This window comes from Dama dama, chromosome 18 (assembly GCF_033118175.1).
Source record: "Dama dama isolate Ldn47 chromosome 18, ASM3311817v1, whole genome shotgun sequence".
Classification (NCBI taxonomy): Eukaryota; Metazoa; Chordata; class Mammalia; order Artiodactyla; family Cervidae; genus Dama; species Dama dama.
This window is the reverse complement of record NC_083698.1, coordinates 46,979,854-46,999,807: the sequence shown is the minus strand read 5'-3', so window position 1 is coordinate 46,999,807 and position 19,954 is coordinate 46,979,854.

The window sequence follows — 19,954 nt, the reverse complement described above, 5'->3', positions numbered from 1 at the left end:
TTTAAAATAAAATTTTTTAAACACTTTGAGATTTACAGGAAAATCGCTTAGATGGTACAGAAAATTCTTTTAAATATCTTCCCCCCATCGTTTCCCTGATTAATAACATTTTACATTAGTATAGTACATTTTTTATAATTAATGACCAATAGTGATACAATTTATTAACTTTGTACTTAATTAAATTTCTTTGGATTTTTACCTAATGTTGCTTTTTTGTTCTGGGATCCTCTTTGGAGTCCACACATTTTGCTGTTGTATCTCATTAGGCTGCTCTTGACTTTCTCAGACTTCCCTGGTTTTTGATGACCTTGACAACTTTGAGCAGTAGTGGGCAGATACTTTACAAAATGTCATTCTATTGGTACTTGTTGAATATTTTACTTGAATGGAGTTATTGGTTTTGGGGAGGAAGTTCGCCTTGATAGAAAACCATTTTCACACATTATACCAAGACATGCTACCAGCTCGATGCTGATGTTGGTGCTGACCGAGATCACTCTGCTGAGGTAGTGATTATCAGGCCTTTCCATGTGAAGTGATCCTTTGCACCCTCTTGCCTTTACATACTCTACCCTTTGGAGGGAAATCTCTATAAGTAGTTCATATTTAAGAAGTAGGGAGTGAGGCTCCACCTGCTTGAGAGTGGAGTATCTACATAAATTACTTAGAATTTTTCTATATGAGGAAATTTGTTTCTTTCTAGTCATTTTAAACTTATTCAGTTATTTATTTATATTGATATACACTCATGGATTTTTTTTTACACTTTGGATTATAATATAGTACTGCTTTATTCATCATATTTCTCAAATTGTTCCCACTTTGGCTATTGGGAGCTCTTCCAGTTTGTTCCTGTGTCTTTTTGACATAGCTTTATCATGACGGGCTTTTTTTTTTTTCCATGATGGGCTTTTTAAAGCATGCACTTACTTTCTGGCACCACCAGATCCTTCAGACTCATGTATGTCTTGCCCCAGTCCTAGATTCATCCATTTTTCCAAGGAGCCCTGGTCTTTTATTAGAAAATGGTGTTGGAATCCAAGACTGGTCACTAGGCGTGCTCATGATCACTAGGATGTCATGGCTTTTAGGTCTTCTCAGCTGACAGAGCAAGGAAATGTATAGGCCCATAATAACTTGTGCTATACACGTATCTGTGAATATTCTTATGTAACTATGTGTATCTAAATGAAGCTAAACACAAGTTTTTACAATGTCTCCCACTCTAATCCATTACCACAAGGATCATTCTAGTCTCTTCCCCTGGCTGATTTGTAAACTCAGTCCAGTAGTGAGAAACCAGGGCCTTGCCATCCACCATCCGTTTACTTAATTGTCCAATCCCTGTATGCACGTGTCGAAGTTTCAGAATTGTAAACCCATATTCCCATGGATACAACTTTGTTTGTGGTACAGTACTTGGGGGCTTCCCACGCTCAGTGGTAAAGAATCCATCTGCCAATACAGGAGCCATAGGAAATGTATGTTCAATGCCTGAGTGGGGAAGATCCCTGGGAAGAGGAAATGGCAACCCACTCCAATATTCTTGCCTGGAGAATCTCATGGACAGAGGAGCCTAGCAGGCTACAGTCCATGGGGTTGCAAAAGACTAAGGTGCAACTGAGCGTGCATGTACAGGCCTTACCTACAGTTTCTTATGCCTTTAGTTTTATAGACTCATTTCCAAAGTTGCTTTAGTTCAGCACGTTTTTTCTCCTCCCAGTTCACTGAGATTGTTTTACACATTTGTAGTAGATTGTTTTGTCATATTCTACATTTCATCCTAGGATTCCCCCAACCTCCTAAATGATTTTTTGAGATTTGCATACATTAAGATTTACTTTTTGTAAATTCTGTTGAGTTTTGACAAATGCATAATATCATGTGTGCTATGCACAATTACAGTACCATACAGAATTAGTTTCACTACCCTAAAAATTGCTTCTGCTTTACTTATTCAACCCTTTCTCCATTCTAACCAACCCCTGACATCCAGTGATCTCTGTACTGTCTCTCTGGTTTCGCCTTTAGAGACTGTCATTCAATTGGAATGCATGTAACCTTTTCAGACTTGCTTCTTCCATTTAGCACTATGTATTTACATTTCATCCGTAACTTTTTGTTACTTGATAGTTCATTTCTTTTGATCACTGAATAACGTTCCATTGTGTACTGCTTTTGGCTCTTGGGAGCTTTTTTAGTTGGTTCAGTAGAACAGATATTGTTCATATTGAAGGACATTGTGTTTGTTTCTGGCTTCTGCTATAATAGTTTGCATGTAGGTTTTTATGTTGACATAGTTTTCAACTCGTTAAGCACCTGGGAACATGATGGCTGAGTCGCATGGTATAAGACTATGTTTAGCTTTATGAAAACCTGTCAAACTGTCTTCTGAAGTGGCTGTACCATTTTTCATTCCCATTAGCAATGAATGAATCTTCACTGCTCTGCATTCTCACAAGCACTTGATATCATCAACTTTTTGAGTTTTAGTCATTCTAACAGGTATATATGGCATCTCATTATACTTCTAATTTTCAATTCTCTAACAGCAAATGATGTTGAGCACCTTTTTTTTTATTTTTGGCTCCTGGTTAAAGAGATTTTTAGACTATAGCTGCATACTGTTTTACTGTTAGACCCATTTCAAAAAGGGTGTGTATACACATTTCTAGTACACTGTTGTTTTTTTCATACTGTTCTTGAGGTTCTCAAGGCAAGAATGCTGAAGTGGTTTCCCATTTCCTTCTCCAGTGGACTGTATTTTGTCAGAACTCTCTACCATGACCCGTCCATCTTGAGTGGCCCTACATGGCATGGCTCATAGTTTCATTGAGTTAGACAAGACTGTGGTCCATGTGATCAGTTTGATTAATTCTCTGTGATTGTGTTTTTCATTCTGTCTGCCCTCTGATGGGTAAGGATGAGAGACTTATAGAAGCTGTTTTTTAAATTTTTATTTATTTATTTATTTTTGTCTGTGCTGGGTCTTCATTGCCATAAGGGCTTTTCTCTAGTTGTGGTCAGGGGGACCACTCTCTAGTTGCAGTGCACGAGCTTCTCATTGCAGTGAAGTAAAGTCACTCAGTCGTGTCCAGCTCTTTGCGACCCCGTGGACTGTAGCCTACCAGGCTCCACCCATGGGATTTTCCAGACAAGAGTACTGGAGTGGGTTGCCATTTCCTTCTCCAGAGGATCTTCTCCATCCAGGGATCGAACCCGGGTCTCCCACATGGTAGGCAGACACTTAACCATCTGAGCCACCAGGGAAGTCTCATTGCAGTACCTTCTCTAATTGCTGAGCACAGGCACGCAGGCTTCAGTGGTTGTAGTCCCAGACTCTAGAGCACAGACTCAGTAGTTGTGGCACACAGGCTCAGTTGCTCTGAGGCCTGTGGGATCTTCTGGCATCTGGGATTGAACCTTTGCCTCCTGCATTGGCAGGCAGATTCTTTAGCACTCAGTCACCAGGGACGGCCTTGAGCATCTTTTCATATGCCTACTTTCCATTCATGTATCTCCTTTGGTGTGATTTTTTAGACTGATCTTTTGCCTATTTAAAATTTATTTGTCTTTTTATTGTTGATTTGTGTTATTTGCATATTCTAGATATAAGATGTTTATCAGATATAAGATTTACAAATATTTTCTATTTTGTGAGTTGTCTTTTCACTCTCTCATGTCCTTTGAGGCACAAACATTTTTATTTTTGATCAAGTTTGATTTTTTTGTTTTTTTCTTTTGTACTTGTGCTTTGGGTGTTGTATCTAAGAAACAGTTTCCTAATCTTTGTTTTCTCCTAATAGTTCTGTAGTTTTAGCTCTTTCATTTAGCTCTACTGTTTGTTTTGAGTTAATTTTTGTATATGGTTTGAGGTAGAAGTTCAAGCTTCATTCTTTTGCAATGCATGTATCCACCTACTCCAGCACTGTTTGTTTAAAAAAGCTATTCTTCCCCCATTGAATTGATCTAGTACCCTTGCCAAAAGTCATTTGCCCTTGAATGTAAGAGTCTATTTCTGGACTCTCAATTCTGAGTTTTATTGATCTGTGTCTCTCTTCATGACAGTATCACACTGTCTTGATTATTGCAGCTTTGATAATGAGTTTTGAAATCAGGAGCTTTGAGTTCTTCAACTTGATTTAACTTTTTCAAGATTGATTTGGCTCTTCTGGGTCCCTTGAATTTCCACATGACTTTTAGCTTGAGAAATATTTCAATCTTCAAAACTTCTCTTTTATTTCTTCTCCTTCCTCTCTATTCTTTCATGTAGTGTTAGTTTGTATTTGCTCCTCCCTCTTCTCCAATCACTTACCTGGGCCTCTTTCTGAGAACAAATCAGGTAGTTGTTAATTAATCCTATTGGAAATATCAGCTGATTAAACTTGGACCTTGCAGATGTTTGAGTGGGGAAGATGTGTTTTTTAGTGATCTTGGGCTTTTTCCTTCCCCACCTATCCTTTTCCAATTAATTGATAAGTCTGTAGCCCTCCATCTACCCCAGTATCATTTGGGAATTCAGTTCCTTGGTACATGTCTACAGATCCAACTCCCCTGAAATATGCTATTGGAATTATTTTGCCATTGTTAGCAACTTCCATACATTAGAGACAGATTAATTATACAGAGTATGGTTATAATCGTATTATTTTTCCTGCTTGAAAACATTTTGGAATGTGGATGATTCTCAAAAAATACTGAGAAGCCAGACACAAAAGACTATGTATTTATGGACTTCATTTTTATGAAGTCCAAGAGCAGACAAAAGTAATCAATAAGAATAAAATTCAGAACATTGGTTGCCACTGGAGGAGGGGGAGGGGAATAGACTTGAATGAGACAAAAGGAAATTATCTAGGGTGATGGAAATGTTCTATATCTATATCAGGTCATTTATTACATGAGTGTAGACTTGTGTCACAACTTACTGAACTGAACACTAAAGATCTGTGCATTTTCTATGTAGAATTACACTTCAAAATTTTTAAAGTGAAAAATAGAATGAAAACTTTTGGTGATTTTTTATTGCCTTCAGCTCAAACTCTTCAAGTTGTCATTTAGAACCTTTGAAAAATCTAAGGTCTCTGTAAGTTTCTCTTTTTATTTCCCTCTCACATCTTGTGATTCAGCAAAATAGAATTTTCATTGTTCTTCACACGCACTATGATTTCCCACTTCTGCGTCTTTACTGTCACTTTTCCCTCAATCAGGAATGTCTTTCAATCCTGCTGTATCAAAATGATCTTTTCTCAAATTTAATGTCAAAAGCCAGACCTCTTCTCTAAGCACCTTACTTGGTAGCATTCTGTATTTCTCTTATGAGAGTCTTGACTTTTCCCTGATTTTATTGTAATTATTTAAATCTCTATGTCTGTAGTGTTTGCAATGTGCCTGGCACTGTTGGTCAACATCCTATTCCAGCTTCAGCCTGTAAATTCCATTAAAGGCAAGATTACTTATATTTGCCTTCTTTCATCCACAGAATTAGGTGAGCATTTATTAAATGGATGTATGTATAGATAGAGATAGATGGATGAATTGACTAATTAATTGGAGTGTATAGGACAATGGGGAATATTGGGGAGGGGAAGCTATCTTGGCATTTAAAAAAAAAAACAAAAACCTCTAACATACCTTGCATCTTACTTGTAAGGTATAAGGAATGAGACAAAATATGACAGGTGATAAATAAAATTTGATGGCTGTCAGCCAAGTCCTGAGGTTATAAACATACCTATGCAAATCTGAAAACCATGACAGCTTCTGTGATGACTTTCAAACAGTTTCATAGTCTGTGAAGTCATTTCCCCTGTTATATTCTTCCAGCTTCTGGGGGTTTACTGTCCTCATTCTGACAGTGCCTTCAGACTTTGTCTTCAGGCAGTAATTCCCAACCAAGGAATCTGACACGCTGATGTTGCCCAGAGGCAGTACTCAGTTGGTTTTGCTAATAGGGTAAATAAACCAACTCCCCTTGACAGGAGGGAGTGACTTACAGTGTTCAGGGAGTGGGCTGAAGCTCAGGCAACAGAGATCTGGCGGTTATTGGCAGTTGTATCGAGACACAAGCTTTTAGGAGGAGCCGGTGCATTGTGGGTCATGAGAACCTATCTATAAATGCAAATTCAATGTCACCTGGCAGTGGCAAAACTTCCCTATGAAACCAACCAAAATAAAGCTACCATCTCCTGCTTTAAAAAATTATTTTATTGGGGAATACTAGGAAGGTGGCAGGAAACTACTAAACCCTTAAAAGGAAAGCATGACCAAAGGACATTTGGTGAGGTAAAAGGAATATTTGTGATTTTCATGATTGACTTATTAAGATTTCATTTGTAAGATTCTTATACACAGACAACCAGTTCTTTTGGATGCTAGGCTTCTCCCCCATTCCTGCCATACTTGTCGTTTTCAAGGGATGGGAGACCTTGGTAGCCAAGGGAAGATAGATATATCTCTATATATTTTTCATTGCTGCCCCACACATCTTACAGGATCTGAGTTCCCCAACCAGAGATTGAACCCAGACCCTTGGCAGTGACAGCACCAAGTCCTAACCCCTGGACAGCCAGGGAATTCCTGCCAAGGGAATAATATTTTAGCTTCATTCTTCCCTTTCTCAAATAGGCCACCTTAGCAGGGAGAGGGAAAAACCTAACTAGAGAAATCTGAATATTTGTTCAGAATCTCTAATTCATTGTGTTATATGTGTGACTTATAGATGAATCTAAGTCAGGTTCCTTTGGCTCCTCTTTTAGCCTGTATATTTATGTTTTGCAGGCTGTAATAATTTCTTAAACAATCTTTTTTCAATTCCTGGTTAAACAGATTTTCAGACCATGGCCATATTCTGTCTTGCTGTTGGACCATTTGTAAAAAGGGAGTATATACACATTTCTAGTGTACACTTTTTTTTTTAATTGTACTTATTTCTATTTGGCTGTGCTGGGTCTTTGCTAGTACATGGGTTTTCTTTTAGTTGCGGCAAGTGGAGGCTACTCTAGTTGCAGTGCGCAAGCTTCTCATTGTACTGGCTTCTCTTGCTGTGAAGCATGGGCTCCAGGGCTCGCAGACTTCAGTAGTTGGGTCGCGTGGACTCAATAGTTGCAGCTCCCAGGTTCTGAAGCACAGACTCAGTGGTTGTGTAGCATGGGTTTAGCTGCTCTGCTGCATGTGGGGTCTTCCAGGATCAGGGATTGAATCCATGTCTCCTGCATTGGCAGGCGGATTCTTTACCACTGAGCTACCAGGGAAGCTCTACATGTCCAGTACACTGTTATTTAGCAGTGGTGATAAGGGTCATCCTCGTTTTGTTCCTGATTTTTAAAGATAGTGCTTTTAACATGTCATTGTAAACTGTGATATTTACAGTAAGTTTTGGGTAAATTTCTCTTGTCAGGCTAAAGACGTTTCCTTTGCATCCTGGTTTTCTAAAAGCTTTCTCTTGAGTGAGCAATGAATTTTATTGAATATTTTTCTGTATTTGATGACATGAGCATACAATATTTCTCCTTTAATATTGTGATAGAGTGAATTATTTAATATATTTTCTAATAGTGAAACATTTATATATTCCTTGGAAAATCTATTTTATAGTCATACATTTTTAAGCACTGCTGTATGTTTCATTCAGTAGTATCTAGTGGAATTGGGAGCTAGGTTTTGAAGGCTGTCTAAAGTAACTTGTGGCTCCATGATTCTGTGATTTGTTTTCAAGGACTCCCTGATTTATATAAAACTTAGGGAAGGGTGGGTCCATGATATTTTTCCCTCATGGGAGGAAACTGAAACTGGAAAATATTAAATGACCAATCTAACATCACACATTGGAAACAAGAGTTATGTGAAGTGCTGGTGCTTCCTGGGTTTTTACAATTCTGTGACTTCCTAGTTTATGAACCCAGCGTTTCCTCTGGACAGTGGAGATCATAACAGCCCCTACCTCGTGAAGCAACAGCTCATGTAAAGTACTTTGTCCAGTGCCTGGCACGTGGTGATAAACTCACTCATTCATTCATTCTTTCAACAAATGATCGCTGCACACCTGCTGTGTGTTCTGGAGCTGAGGATACAGTAGAAAGTAAGACAGAAGAAATGCTTGTTTCCAAGAAGTTTATATTCTAGTAGTGAGAGACAGATCCTAAATTCACATAAAAGAAAATGGAAAGCAGTTAAAAGATTTCCAGAATGAAGGTAGCATGATGCAGTTTAAGGAGATGACTGGTACTTGGTTGGGGGAAGAGACCTTAGGAGGCAAATGTGGAAACTATTTATGTTCTTTGAGGCAGGTAATGATAGTGGCTTGACTGAAATGGTAATAGCGAAGTCGGTAAGAAATGGATCTGGAGTGTACTTCTGAAGCATAATCGATGGTGTTTGCTGATGGGTTATCCGTGTAAGTGAATGTTAGAATTTTTTTTTAAGCTAACAATTTATAGTTGTGACTACTGTAGAGATATGGGTGTGGGAAAAAAGGACAAGTCAGGCTGACTGCTAGTTTTCTTTATTTGAACAGCTAAGCCATGCTGTTTACTGATATCAGAATGTTTAGGGGAACAGCAGATTTTTCCCACAAAGGGAAATAAGAGTTGATTGTCATTAAAAAAATCAGCCATAATTTTCTCAGCCTTCTGATTGTAGTCTGACCCACACTGCTTTTTGTCTTTTCTTCTCCAAAATATTTATGAATTTATGCTAAGGGAATAAAAAGAACATTTATTTTAGTTAAAAATAAATATAAAATGTAAGGAGAGCTTTATTTTTGACCAATCAACTTTCTCTTTTTATTTTCAATTACTTTTTCATTGTAGAAATATGGAATATTTTTATAATTTTTATAACTATATATTTTATAATATGGGAGCTGCTGCAAAGTGTGTAAAATATATTTTTTCACTAAAAGAAAATATATGGGGACTTCCCCAGCGGTCTAGTGGTTAGGACTTGGCGCTTCCACTGAGGATTGCCAGCTTTGTTTCCTGGTCAAGGATCTAAGATCTTGTAGGCTGCGTGGCATAGCCAAAAAAGAAAAGAAAACATATGTATGTAAACATGTTCATTTTCTTGATTACCCTTTAGCATTGCTCTCTCTAAGCATTGCTTCCTAGTGTGATTTATGTTTATTGTTAGTACCTGTCAAGTAAAACACTGTCAGAAAAAAATTTGCAACGTATAAAAAAAGTTATTTCTAAATGTAGTTATTTTTTTATAGCAGCTCCCAGAAATGTTACATGAAAAATCTATTTCCTCCAAACTGTAAGGATGAAAACCTGTATCACAGGCAGGATAGCCTTTCTGACATCCAAGCAGATCTGATACTTTATCATATTTGCTTTCTTGAGTTGTTCTTCTGATGCTGGCCTACCAAGGAAAATTCTCTTTGACTTTAACTCAGACCACTGTTCAGTGCTTCTTTGATTAGATTATGCGTAAAATGTTGCTGTCTGCCACTCACTGGAGATTAGGTAATTAAGATGCTCTTAATATTGCAAGAAAGACATTACAAGTCTCATTATTTTAATGGACTGTTGGGCTCCAGGGGTTTGATAATAGGCTACAACATCTTGCGTTCCAAGTTAGCAAAATTTAGTTTTGCCTGTTTGGACCCTGAACTTGCAAGCTTTAGATGACTCGAGCTTTCAGAAGGAAGTAGTCTTAGATTAGTTCTTAGTGGGATAGGCCATTCTTACAAATCATTGTCATCATCAGCATCATCCATACAATGGTGGCCTTATCACTAGCACCACTCAAGAACTAGCGATTCCACAGGCAGACGGTCAGTGGTCTTCTCATCTCTGCTTTGAGAGGGGTCCCTGAAGCCCTGAGGCACTCTCAGAGCGATGGCACAGCTGTCTCTGCTTTTTTTTATGAGATTATCTTTTAGAGCCCTCACGGTGGATGACTAATAGGTCTGTACCATCCACATAACTGCAAGGCAGTGTTTGCACTGGAAACGCAAAAAGACAACCATTTTCTTTTGTTAAGTTTGTATTATCTGCTTCCAAAAGTACCCATAATTCACTTCTTAAAAAGCCAGAAAATGAAAGCCAACTTCTGTTTCATCTTTGCAAATTTCTAATGAATTGAATTGTTTAAACCTGTCACAGTGGTAAGTCCAGTATCTCCCTCTCCAGGTTTGCCCCTCCTTCTGAGTTGTCAAAAACTAAAGTGAAACAAACCTGAAGTCTCAGGAACTCCGGTCCTAAAATCTTTCCAAAATTCTGAGCTCAGTGGAGAGAGCCCTTATCTAGGCAGCCCAAGAGTGCTGCTGTTTCATGAAACTACCAGAGTTGCCTCTTGGTTCTCTGTGTGGTCCCATGATGAAGCTAGTCTACTCTGTAAGGTACCTCGATGTCCCATCTTCCTGGGGAATGCATTATGGCTTTTATTTTTATTTTATCTTTTTGGTTGTGTCATGCTATATGTGAGGTCTTAGTTCCCTGACCAGGAGTTGAAGCTGCACTCCCTGCATTGGAAGGCATAGTCTTAACCACTGGACTGCTAGGGAAGTCCCACATTGTGGCTTTTAAAAGGAAGCAATGTTATCCCCTCCATGCCACACTTGATCAAGTGTTGTAATAAAGCATCTGTTCTGTGTCAAGCACTGTTCAGTATATCAAGAATACCAATGTACCAGTGGGGAATAAACCAAAACAGACAAGCGTCTGCAGGTAGCATGTATTCTACCGGAGGGGGGAGGGGGTCCCAATCAATGAGTAATTGATGAGTAATCTATCTTATATAATGCCATGAGAAGAAAGATGTTACTAATTTACATGTGGGTGGGGACCCACTAAACAGAGCCTGCCCCAGTGGCCCTTTGTCACAAATCTAAATCTAAGTCAGCTTGTACTTACAGTAAACCCTGCAGGGAATCCAAATGTATACTGATCAACTCCAACTCAACTTAGCTAGCTTACCTTACTCTGGAGAACAAGACCTGCTCCCCCTATAAGTAAATGCCCCACCTCCTGGCCAGTCATGCCTTATTTCCAGGTTGCCTCTTTAACTCTCTATAAAACTCATTCTTGCCTCCAGATCTATTGGGAACAGTGCTCCACTGCTTGTGAGGCACTGTACTTTCCCAGTTCATTGATTGTTTCCCCTTGAATAAAGGACATCTGACCTGTTACTAAATTGTTTTAGTGTTGTCATTTGATACTACCAAGTAAACTTACAAACCATGTACTGGAAGACTATTGTAATTTCAAAATGTTGAACCGTAAAAGAGAGAGAGAGAACAGAGGAGAAAAAAGAAATAAGCTAGATTATCTCCAAAGAAGGCTCTGAGATGAAGATTTGAGTGCACATAATTTATTTGGGAGCTGACCCCAGGAAGTACCCACAGGGGAGTGGGCCCATGAAATTAGGAAAGAGAGGAAGACAATTGGGCCATAATGCTGAGCAGGTAACCTTGTTACCTGTGGGCAAGTGAAACTCGGTCCCACCATGAGCCTTGGAAGTTGGTTTAGAATATGCCTCAATGTCGTCACGAGCACAGGTAAGGAGGCAGGGGTGTTTATCTGCCAACTCCTACTGGTACCTGAATGAGGGTCCCCTCAGGTTGTGTGTCAGCTCCCAGTTCTTAGGCCTGCCCCGTGCAGCGGCTGAGCACCGCTGGGAAACCCTCCTGGTGGAGAATGGCAGATGTTGATATAGGAAGCCATCCAAGTACCTGGAAGGATGAGCGCCAAGGGGATGGTGGAGGACCACCAACAGTGTCTGTTACAGTGAGTATCTCAAGATTGTTGTTGTTCAGTCACTAAGTCATGGCCGACTCTCTGCAAGCCTATGGACTGCAGCATGCCAGGCTCCTCTGTCCTCTGCTGTCTCCCTGAATTTGCTCAAACTCTTGTCCATTGAGTTGATGATGCCAAGCAACCATCTCATCCTCTGCTGCCCCCTTCTTCTCCTGCCCTCAATCTTTCCCAGCATCAGGGTCTTTTCTAATGAGTCAGCTCTTCACAGTACCAAAGTATTGGAGCTTCAGCTTCAGCATCATTCCATCCAATGAATATTCAGGATTGATTTCAAGATGGTTAAATGGTAATTTGAGATTATATTAAATACCGTGTCGGAGAATAGATTCATGTATGTGTATAACTGAATCACGTTGCTAATACAACATTGTTAATCAATTATACTCCAATATAAAATAAAAATTTTAAAAATACCTGACAGAAGTAAAGTGGAAGAAAATTGTCAGGATGGGAGGAGAGATGCCATTTTAGACAGTGTGGTGAGAAGTGGGAGAGGTGGGCATTTGAGAAAGTGACATTTGAATGGAAACCTGAATTTGAGAATTGGAGTATCCAAGTACCCAAGTATCCCTTGGGTAGATCCAAGGGAAACATCTCCAGTGGAGGGACCTGCTAGTGTGAAAGCTCTGAAGTGTGAGAAGGCTTGTTAGGTCCAGGGAACTAAAGGAGACATGATGGGTGAAGTGCAGTCAGCAGTGGGGCAAATGGTAAAGAATTCATTGGGTCAGGCAGACAAGGGCCTGCCTGCACAGAACCTTATAGCTGTGGCAAGGCATTGGGGTCTTATTTTGAATATGAGAAGCTTTTAGAGGGTTTTGAGCAGTATGTATGATCTCGTTTTATTGTAAACAATCTCTGTGACCCTATGTGGGAATAAGAGTAGAAACCAGAGATGGATTGGGAGACTATTGTAACCATTCATGTGACAGGCTACTGTGACTTAAAGCATAGAAATATTGCAGTGAGAGATATTCTTATGGTAAAGGGGAGTGCTTCCTGTTCATGTCGAAGTTCATGTCGATATTCAACCAATAAGAATCAAAGGATGAACTAGGTAGCAAATAAGATCTAAGAAATATAATCAAGAGAACAAGATTTAAGAGTACACACTTAAAGAGCAGTAACAAGTATGTGCTGGGCTTCAACACTCAGTTGTGTCTGATTCTTTGCAACCCCATGGACTGTAGGCTGCCGGGCACCTCTGTCCATGGGGAGTGGGTTGCCATGCCCTCCCCCAGGGGATCTTCCTAACCCAGGGATCGAACCCAAGTTTCCTGCATTGCAGGCAGATTCCTTACCATTGAGCCACCAGGGAAGCCCAGTAACAAGTATAGTGACATAAATATGCAGAAAGTTAAAGAGCCAAGAGGCACAAAGCAATAACAAAAATAAAATGTAACCAAGCTATAACCTGGGCTGGTGTTCTTGGCCAGTCTCTGGGACATAGAGTAACGTTCAATTACATAATCCCAAAATTTCTGAAAAATCATGTTGAGTGTATATGGGCTTTTGTGTATGGGGATTTTTGCCCATCACATAGCAAAGCTTTCCCTAGTGTTCTTTGCCAATACATCCATCTCCTCACATAGCTCACCCACTCCTTGCCCTTTCCTAAAAGCCTGCCTTCCCAGGTCTAAATTTCTAAAAACTCGACCAACAAAACTTAAGCCTGAGGTGCCCTTCCCTCATTCATTATCCTAATAGCTACTTAATTGCTATTTTTGCTTTTCATCCCTTCCCCCAGAGCCCACTGTTCCCTAAAATCTCCTTTTATGCTGTCAGTCCCTTAAGTGAAGTATTTCTGAGTCTTATATTCCTGTCCTGAGGTTAATAGTCTCTTTAACTCACTCCTCCCTCACAGCCCTCAATCTCAGCTTAACAATGTTTGTCATGCTGTAAACACACCTTGTTGCTACCCTCTTAGTCTTTGCTTTTTCTCTTTCCCTCTTCTGGGATTTTCTGTTATGTCTCCTACACACACACACACACACACACACACACACCATCTCTGCCTACACACACACACAAATATATTAGGTATCAAGTCTCTTTCTTAAACCTGTTCCTATACTCAGTGCATCCCAGCAGAGATTTAGCAACTCATAAAGTAGCACAGGTAAAAGCATTAGCTAAAGATTTGTTTATTTATTGAGTGCCTACTTCATACCAACTTCTGTGCTTAGTGTACAAAGATGACTATGGCATGTAGTTGCTAGCCTTAAGAAGCTCAGTCCAGTAGAAGGTTTGAATGCGTAAATATATCCTCACTGAACATGACACTATGGTGAATGAAATATGCAGAGAGTATGGACTCTGGGCTTTTCACACAGAGCAAATTAGATGGAGGTATTCAGCTTGCCGGCACAGAGCCAAGAATGAGCTCAACCTAAGGCAGAGGTCTCAGGACCAAGGAGAGCGCTTCGTGCACCCAGCCTTGAGACATTCTTCACATTTTTGGAAGCAGCTCAAAATTTTCTGTTAGGCTGTATCCCGACAAGCAAGTGTTTCTGGCTTAAAGGAACCTGGTTGGACATATACTGGATCCCTTTGAGTAGGAAAATACTCCTTCAACTTATGAAGTCGGAGGGTTTTAAGATTGCAGATAGTTGAGGAATGTAATTCCTTAGATGGTTCCCTTGGATCATATTCTCAGGGATAATTCTCATTTTAGAAATTGAGATGGAACCCAGGACTTTATTTTGTTGGGATTTTCCCTCTCAGTCTTTGGGAGATTGGAGTCTAATGCCTGCCTAATTTAATTGATCTCTTCAGGCATTTTGTTTGTTTGTTTTAACACCTGTCTGGCAACATTATTTTCTTCCTTGAGATGTTATACATTTCTAGAATAGCATAGTTCCAAAGAAATATAATAGGAGCCACATATGGAATTTTAGTTTTTTTAGTAGCTACATTAGAAGAGTAAAAAAGAGGGAGTTTCCTGGTGGCCTGGAGGTGAGGATTCTGGATCTTCACTGCTGTGGCCCAGGTTCAGTCACCACTTGGAGAACTGAGATCCTGAAAACTGCATGGCATGGCAAAAAAAACAAAAAAGTAAAAAGAAACAGGTGAAATTAATTTATCTTTAAACCCAGTGTATATAAAACATTGTTTCAACTTGTAATGAATGTTAAACAGTGATATTCTGCACATTCTGGCTTTTCTGTTAATGTTCATGACCTAGCATATATGCTCTTGAGCACATTTCAGTGCAGACCAGCCACGTTCTAAGTGCTCAGTTTCCACATGTGGTTCATGGCTGCTGCCTTGGACAGCACAGCTCTGATGTTAGAGAGCCTGTCTGTACTCACACTCCAGCCTTTCTGCCACTTCATATTTCCAAATCCTTGTGTATTTTGGCCAGAAAAACATCATCCCTGTAAAAGATGATATCAAACCAAGTACTTTTGGTCCTCTGTTTACAACTGAGTAGGAGGTAGGAGGGAAGAATGTTTAAATCTTAAAATTTGTGTATGTTTTAATTTTTTTAATTGTAAAAGTCACACAACATAACACATACTACTTTAACCATATTTAACTGTACAGTTCAGTGGCCCTCAGGACATTGACCCTTTTGTGCAACTCTCACCATCATCCATCTCCCAAATTTTCCACCTTCCTAAACTGAAACTCTGTCCTCACTAAACATTAACTCCCCATCCCCCCTCCTCACCCCCCAACCCTGGCTCCTGGCATTTACCAATGTACTTTCTGACTCTTTAAATCAGCCTAATGGAATTAATCATCTAGTTGACTGGAGTGAGGAGAAAAATGGATTCATGAAGGAAGACAAAATACTTAATCTATACAGATCTGTTTCATAATAAGGAAAACTAATACTAAGGAGGATAATATGATGCCTTCCCTTGAAAAACATTTTACAACCAACGAGAACCTACTGTATAGCACAGGGAACTCTACTTAAAGCTCTATGGTGACCTAAATAGGAAGGAAATCCAAAAGGGAGGTGATATATGTATGGCTGATTCATTTTGCTATATAGTAGAAACTAACATAGCATTATAAAGCAACTATACCCAAAATAATTAATTTTTAAGAAAGAATGTAAATTTAACCATGGCAGAACTAAAACTAAAATTTCAGTCTCCTGACTTCCGGCACTCTTGTTCCATAGCAGTCAGCATGGCCTGCTTGTATCTGCTCCCCCAGACACACTCCCTGTTCTGGCCTTGCTGGACTACTGCAGCTGCCAGCGCTCTCTTTGTCAGCTCAGGTTGTCTTAACAAAATACCATAGACTGGAAGGCTTAAACAACAGAAATTTATTACAGTTCTGGAAGCTGGGAACTCCAAGAGCAAGATACTGGCCAACTTGGTTTCTGGTAAGAGTCTCTTCCTGGTTTGTAGACTGCTGCTTTCTTGCTATGATGTCCCATGGCCGGGAAAGAGGATCTCTCTTATGTCTCTTCTTATAAGGGCACTAATCCCGTTCATGACGGCTCCACCCTCATGACCTAATTACCTCCCATCTCCATCACACTGAGGATTATGGGTACAACATATGAATTGGTGGTGGCGGGGTGGGGGGGGGGGGCTGTTACCATTCAGTCTATAGCAGGGAAGCAATGGATCAGGTTTCAAGGAGATTTGGGAAATAATTAGGTCAACCCCCAGTTGCTGTTATAAAAACTCAAACATATAATTCAAGATTTTATAATGATGTGCATGTCATTTTTTGTACAAGTTCAGTACTTAGGCAGGTTTTCCTTATTTTGAGACAAAATGCTTTCCATGAGATATTGGGAATTCTGTGTTAGACTTAATCTTAATGATTACCTAGTCAGACACCTCACTGGAATGAGGAAACTGGTACCTAGAAAGGTAGAGTAACTTGTCAGCATTGCACATCACACAGCTCACCAAGCTTCATAGCTGAACCTGAAATCCAGGCTTTTTCATACTCTCCTTTTATTTCCATGTATAACATAAACAGTAAAGAATCAGTTCCTTATTTGACTGCACCTCTTCACTCCATTTTTTCTTCTTTATAAAATATAAAATCTATTCCAGGGGTCCACATTTCTCATCCTCAGTTCATCAGGTACTGCTAATTGGTTTCATGACAGCTTCCCTAGATTGGTTGTTCTAATCCTATTCTCTGGATAGAGTCAAAATCAAGCCTTCCTTCTTGGCTTCTTCCTATTCTTGATTCTTGACTTCATATAACTAAAGGCAGTAAGAATGAGGCCCTGGTGTCTAAAATATATATTTTTTAGAAATAAGGCTAAGACCTTATTGCTCATAAACAGCTTCTGATCATCTCTGTCTGCTTTGGTTTTTCTCAACTATCAAATGAGAAACATAAACTAAATCATTTCGGTGATTTTTCCTGCTATAAAGTTTCTGTCTATACCCAGACGCTGCTAAAATGTTACATTTCACGCAGTAGTCATTCTGTAAATATTTAGGGAATGGGTATTAATGGAGCAAAATGTGGGTAATGCTAAAACAGAGGAATTCCTTTAATTTTACTCTTCATTGGCCCGCATCTCTGCTGCTGCAGGAGAGCAGTACATGCTATGATTTTCTATAACAGCAAAAATGAGTAAATAAATTATGGAAACATCAGATGTGTGGATCAGTCTTTCCTATAATACATGTTTATTTTTATTTTAATAATTCACCAGAAAAGCCCCTCTGAGGATTTTATATCTTACCTAGTTAGTTTAAAAGTGTCTCTTAATTTAAAAAAGAATCCATTTCATGGTTTGTAGATGTTTATTTATAATTATTTAAGATTTGAAAGCTGTCATTTTATAGGTAAAAATGATTCTACATTTAGCTCTTTACTAGCATTTTCATTGTGTCTGGAAAAATTTTAAGATATATCAGGATGATGAAAGAGCTTGAGTTTAGTGGGCCTACATCCCATTCAGGTAGGTATTGTCCTTATAGAAAATCTTTTAGAACATTGTTAAGCTTTGAATGAACACTAGAAGGATCTGGAAAGCTGTGTGATTAGCTGGCACAATATTGAGGGTGGAGAGAGCAAATCAAGAGAGCCTTGTAACTTCTAATATATTTGCAGTCAACACTAAGATTTTTTTTTTAAATCAATGTATTGTTTAAAAAACAAATATCTTTAGCTGTTAGTTCCTACAGATAATTTTAAATCAGCTAATCTCTCTAGTTAGTACCCTTTCCAAAGCCTTCTTATGCTTTTCATTATTATATTTAGTAAACACTGCATCCATTCTTCTGGGTGCAGACAAATGGATACAAACACAAACAAATGACAGGCGGTCCACCACAGAGAGCTTCAAATTGGATTAGACAGCGGGAAGGGGGCTCTTGGAGGGTGGGAGAGGCTTAAAGTCTCCTCATGGACTGCCTGCCTCAGTTATGTAAATGAGTTGGGTGGTATCAGAACACCTTTTAAATATGAGTAATTAGCTACAGAAATTACATTCAGCGAAACTGAACTAGAGAGAGATCATTTGAATGAAGCTGAGGTCATGGACTGCAAGCAGTTCACGTAGCGAGCAGGACAAAATGGGTCTATGGGATTCCACTTGGGTGTAGGTCATTTCAAATTAAACAGATACAAGAGAGGCATTTTCAGAATTAGTGTTTTGGTTGAAAGATAGGTCATTGAAAGTATGCTTTTGTTCTTGATATTAATCCCCATACATGGTATCCTCTTCTGCTGCTTGGGGAAAACAGAAAGAGGAAAAAGTTTGGCAACAAAGGGAAACAGTGGACCCTTAACAGAGGGAGTTGGAGTCATGCATCGTCCTCTATGTGAGCTGGGATCTTTCCGAGGAATGTAGTCTGAGGCCTGGGAGACCAGTGTGCAGGCAGTTAGCTATACTAAGATTTCTGTGCTTCAAAGGAGGAGGAGAAAATAAATTTGAAAAGCACAAAAGAGCATTTTTTTCATTCTGCAACTCCGGAGTTAACTCTAAGGGGACAAAACCTTGCCCATAATTTTGGAGACATCTGGGTGAGGTTAGCAGCTAAACACTTTCCACATCCTTTAGGGATGGAAGAGGGATCAAAATAGTTAAATCTGAGATCTCTTGAGCATTCTCAAAATTACTTTCCCTCATTTGGCAGCCAGCCAGCCAGCCCCTTGTCTTTGCAGGAAGGGGGGAAAGAAAGGCTGGTGGGACATGAACCAGCCAAATGTGGAATTGAAAGATGTTTCAACTCTCTTGTCTTCTATTTTCTTTATGTTTGGAGGGGAATAAAAAAGAATCTACTATCTGTCCTGTGAAGGAAAGTACCGCAGTTGCATATATTTCTTTATAAAGCCAGTCGTGAGTTATGATTTGGATAATGTGGTCAGTTTGAAGTTGAATGCAAATTCTCCTGTGATGGTACCTGTGGTCTCAAGGAGTGCATACTAGACTCTACCACTCAGGTGTGTACACTAACCAATCCCAGCTCCACAGTTTTCTTGCTGTGTAACATTAGGCAAGTTACTTAACCTCTCTGATTCTCCATGTCCCCTCCTATAAAATGATGGTAATAATTAGAAATACATCATCGTATTATTGTGAAGAGTAAATTCATTAATAGACGTATGTGTGCCTAAGACAGTTATAGAAGGAGTCAAGAAATGACACTTTTTATTATAACCATATCCTAAGATATAAAGAGCAAAAATGGGCCCATTTCCCCATTTTCTAGTTTCTCTCTTCATTTCTCATTGCTCATCTTATCTAAAATATTAAATACATTGAGGATCTCATTTTGTGCTTTCTAGATTACTGGTTATTGTTTTGTATTTATTTTGAAATGGTTAGGAGAAATCTAGTGGAGAGGGTGATGTTGCTCCAGCAGAGCAAATGCCCTGCTCAGGTGTACAAGAGTCACCCACAGGCACAGGCTTGTTGCTGCGGTGGGCTTTAGAAATGCCAGCTAGAACATACATAGTATTTGGGGATATGGTTATGAGTGAAAAATAGTCAAGAAACTGTGTAAGCGTTACAGGCATGGATATACATGTACACACATACATACATATGAAAGAGAAGATACACATGAGCTTGAAAAGAAGAAAACTAAGGAGCAGTCCTGGATAAAAGAGATAAAGGCAAACGAAATTGCTTCCAGTTTTGTCTTTCTATTCTGTTCATTATTTCATTTTCTTTACTAAACAATTGTACTCGTTTTCCATTTTCTTTTTCAAGTAATAATGAAGAAGGAAAGATAAGGTAGAGACAATTTGTA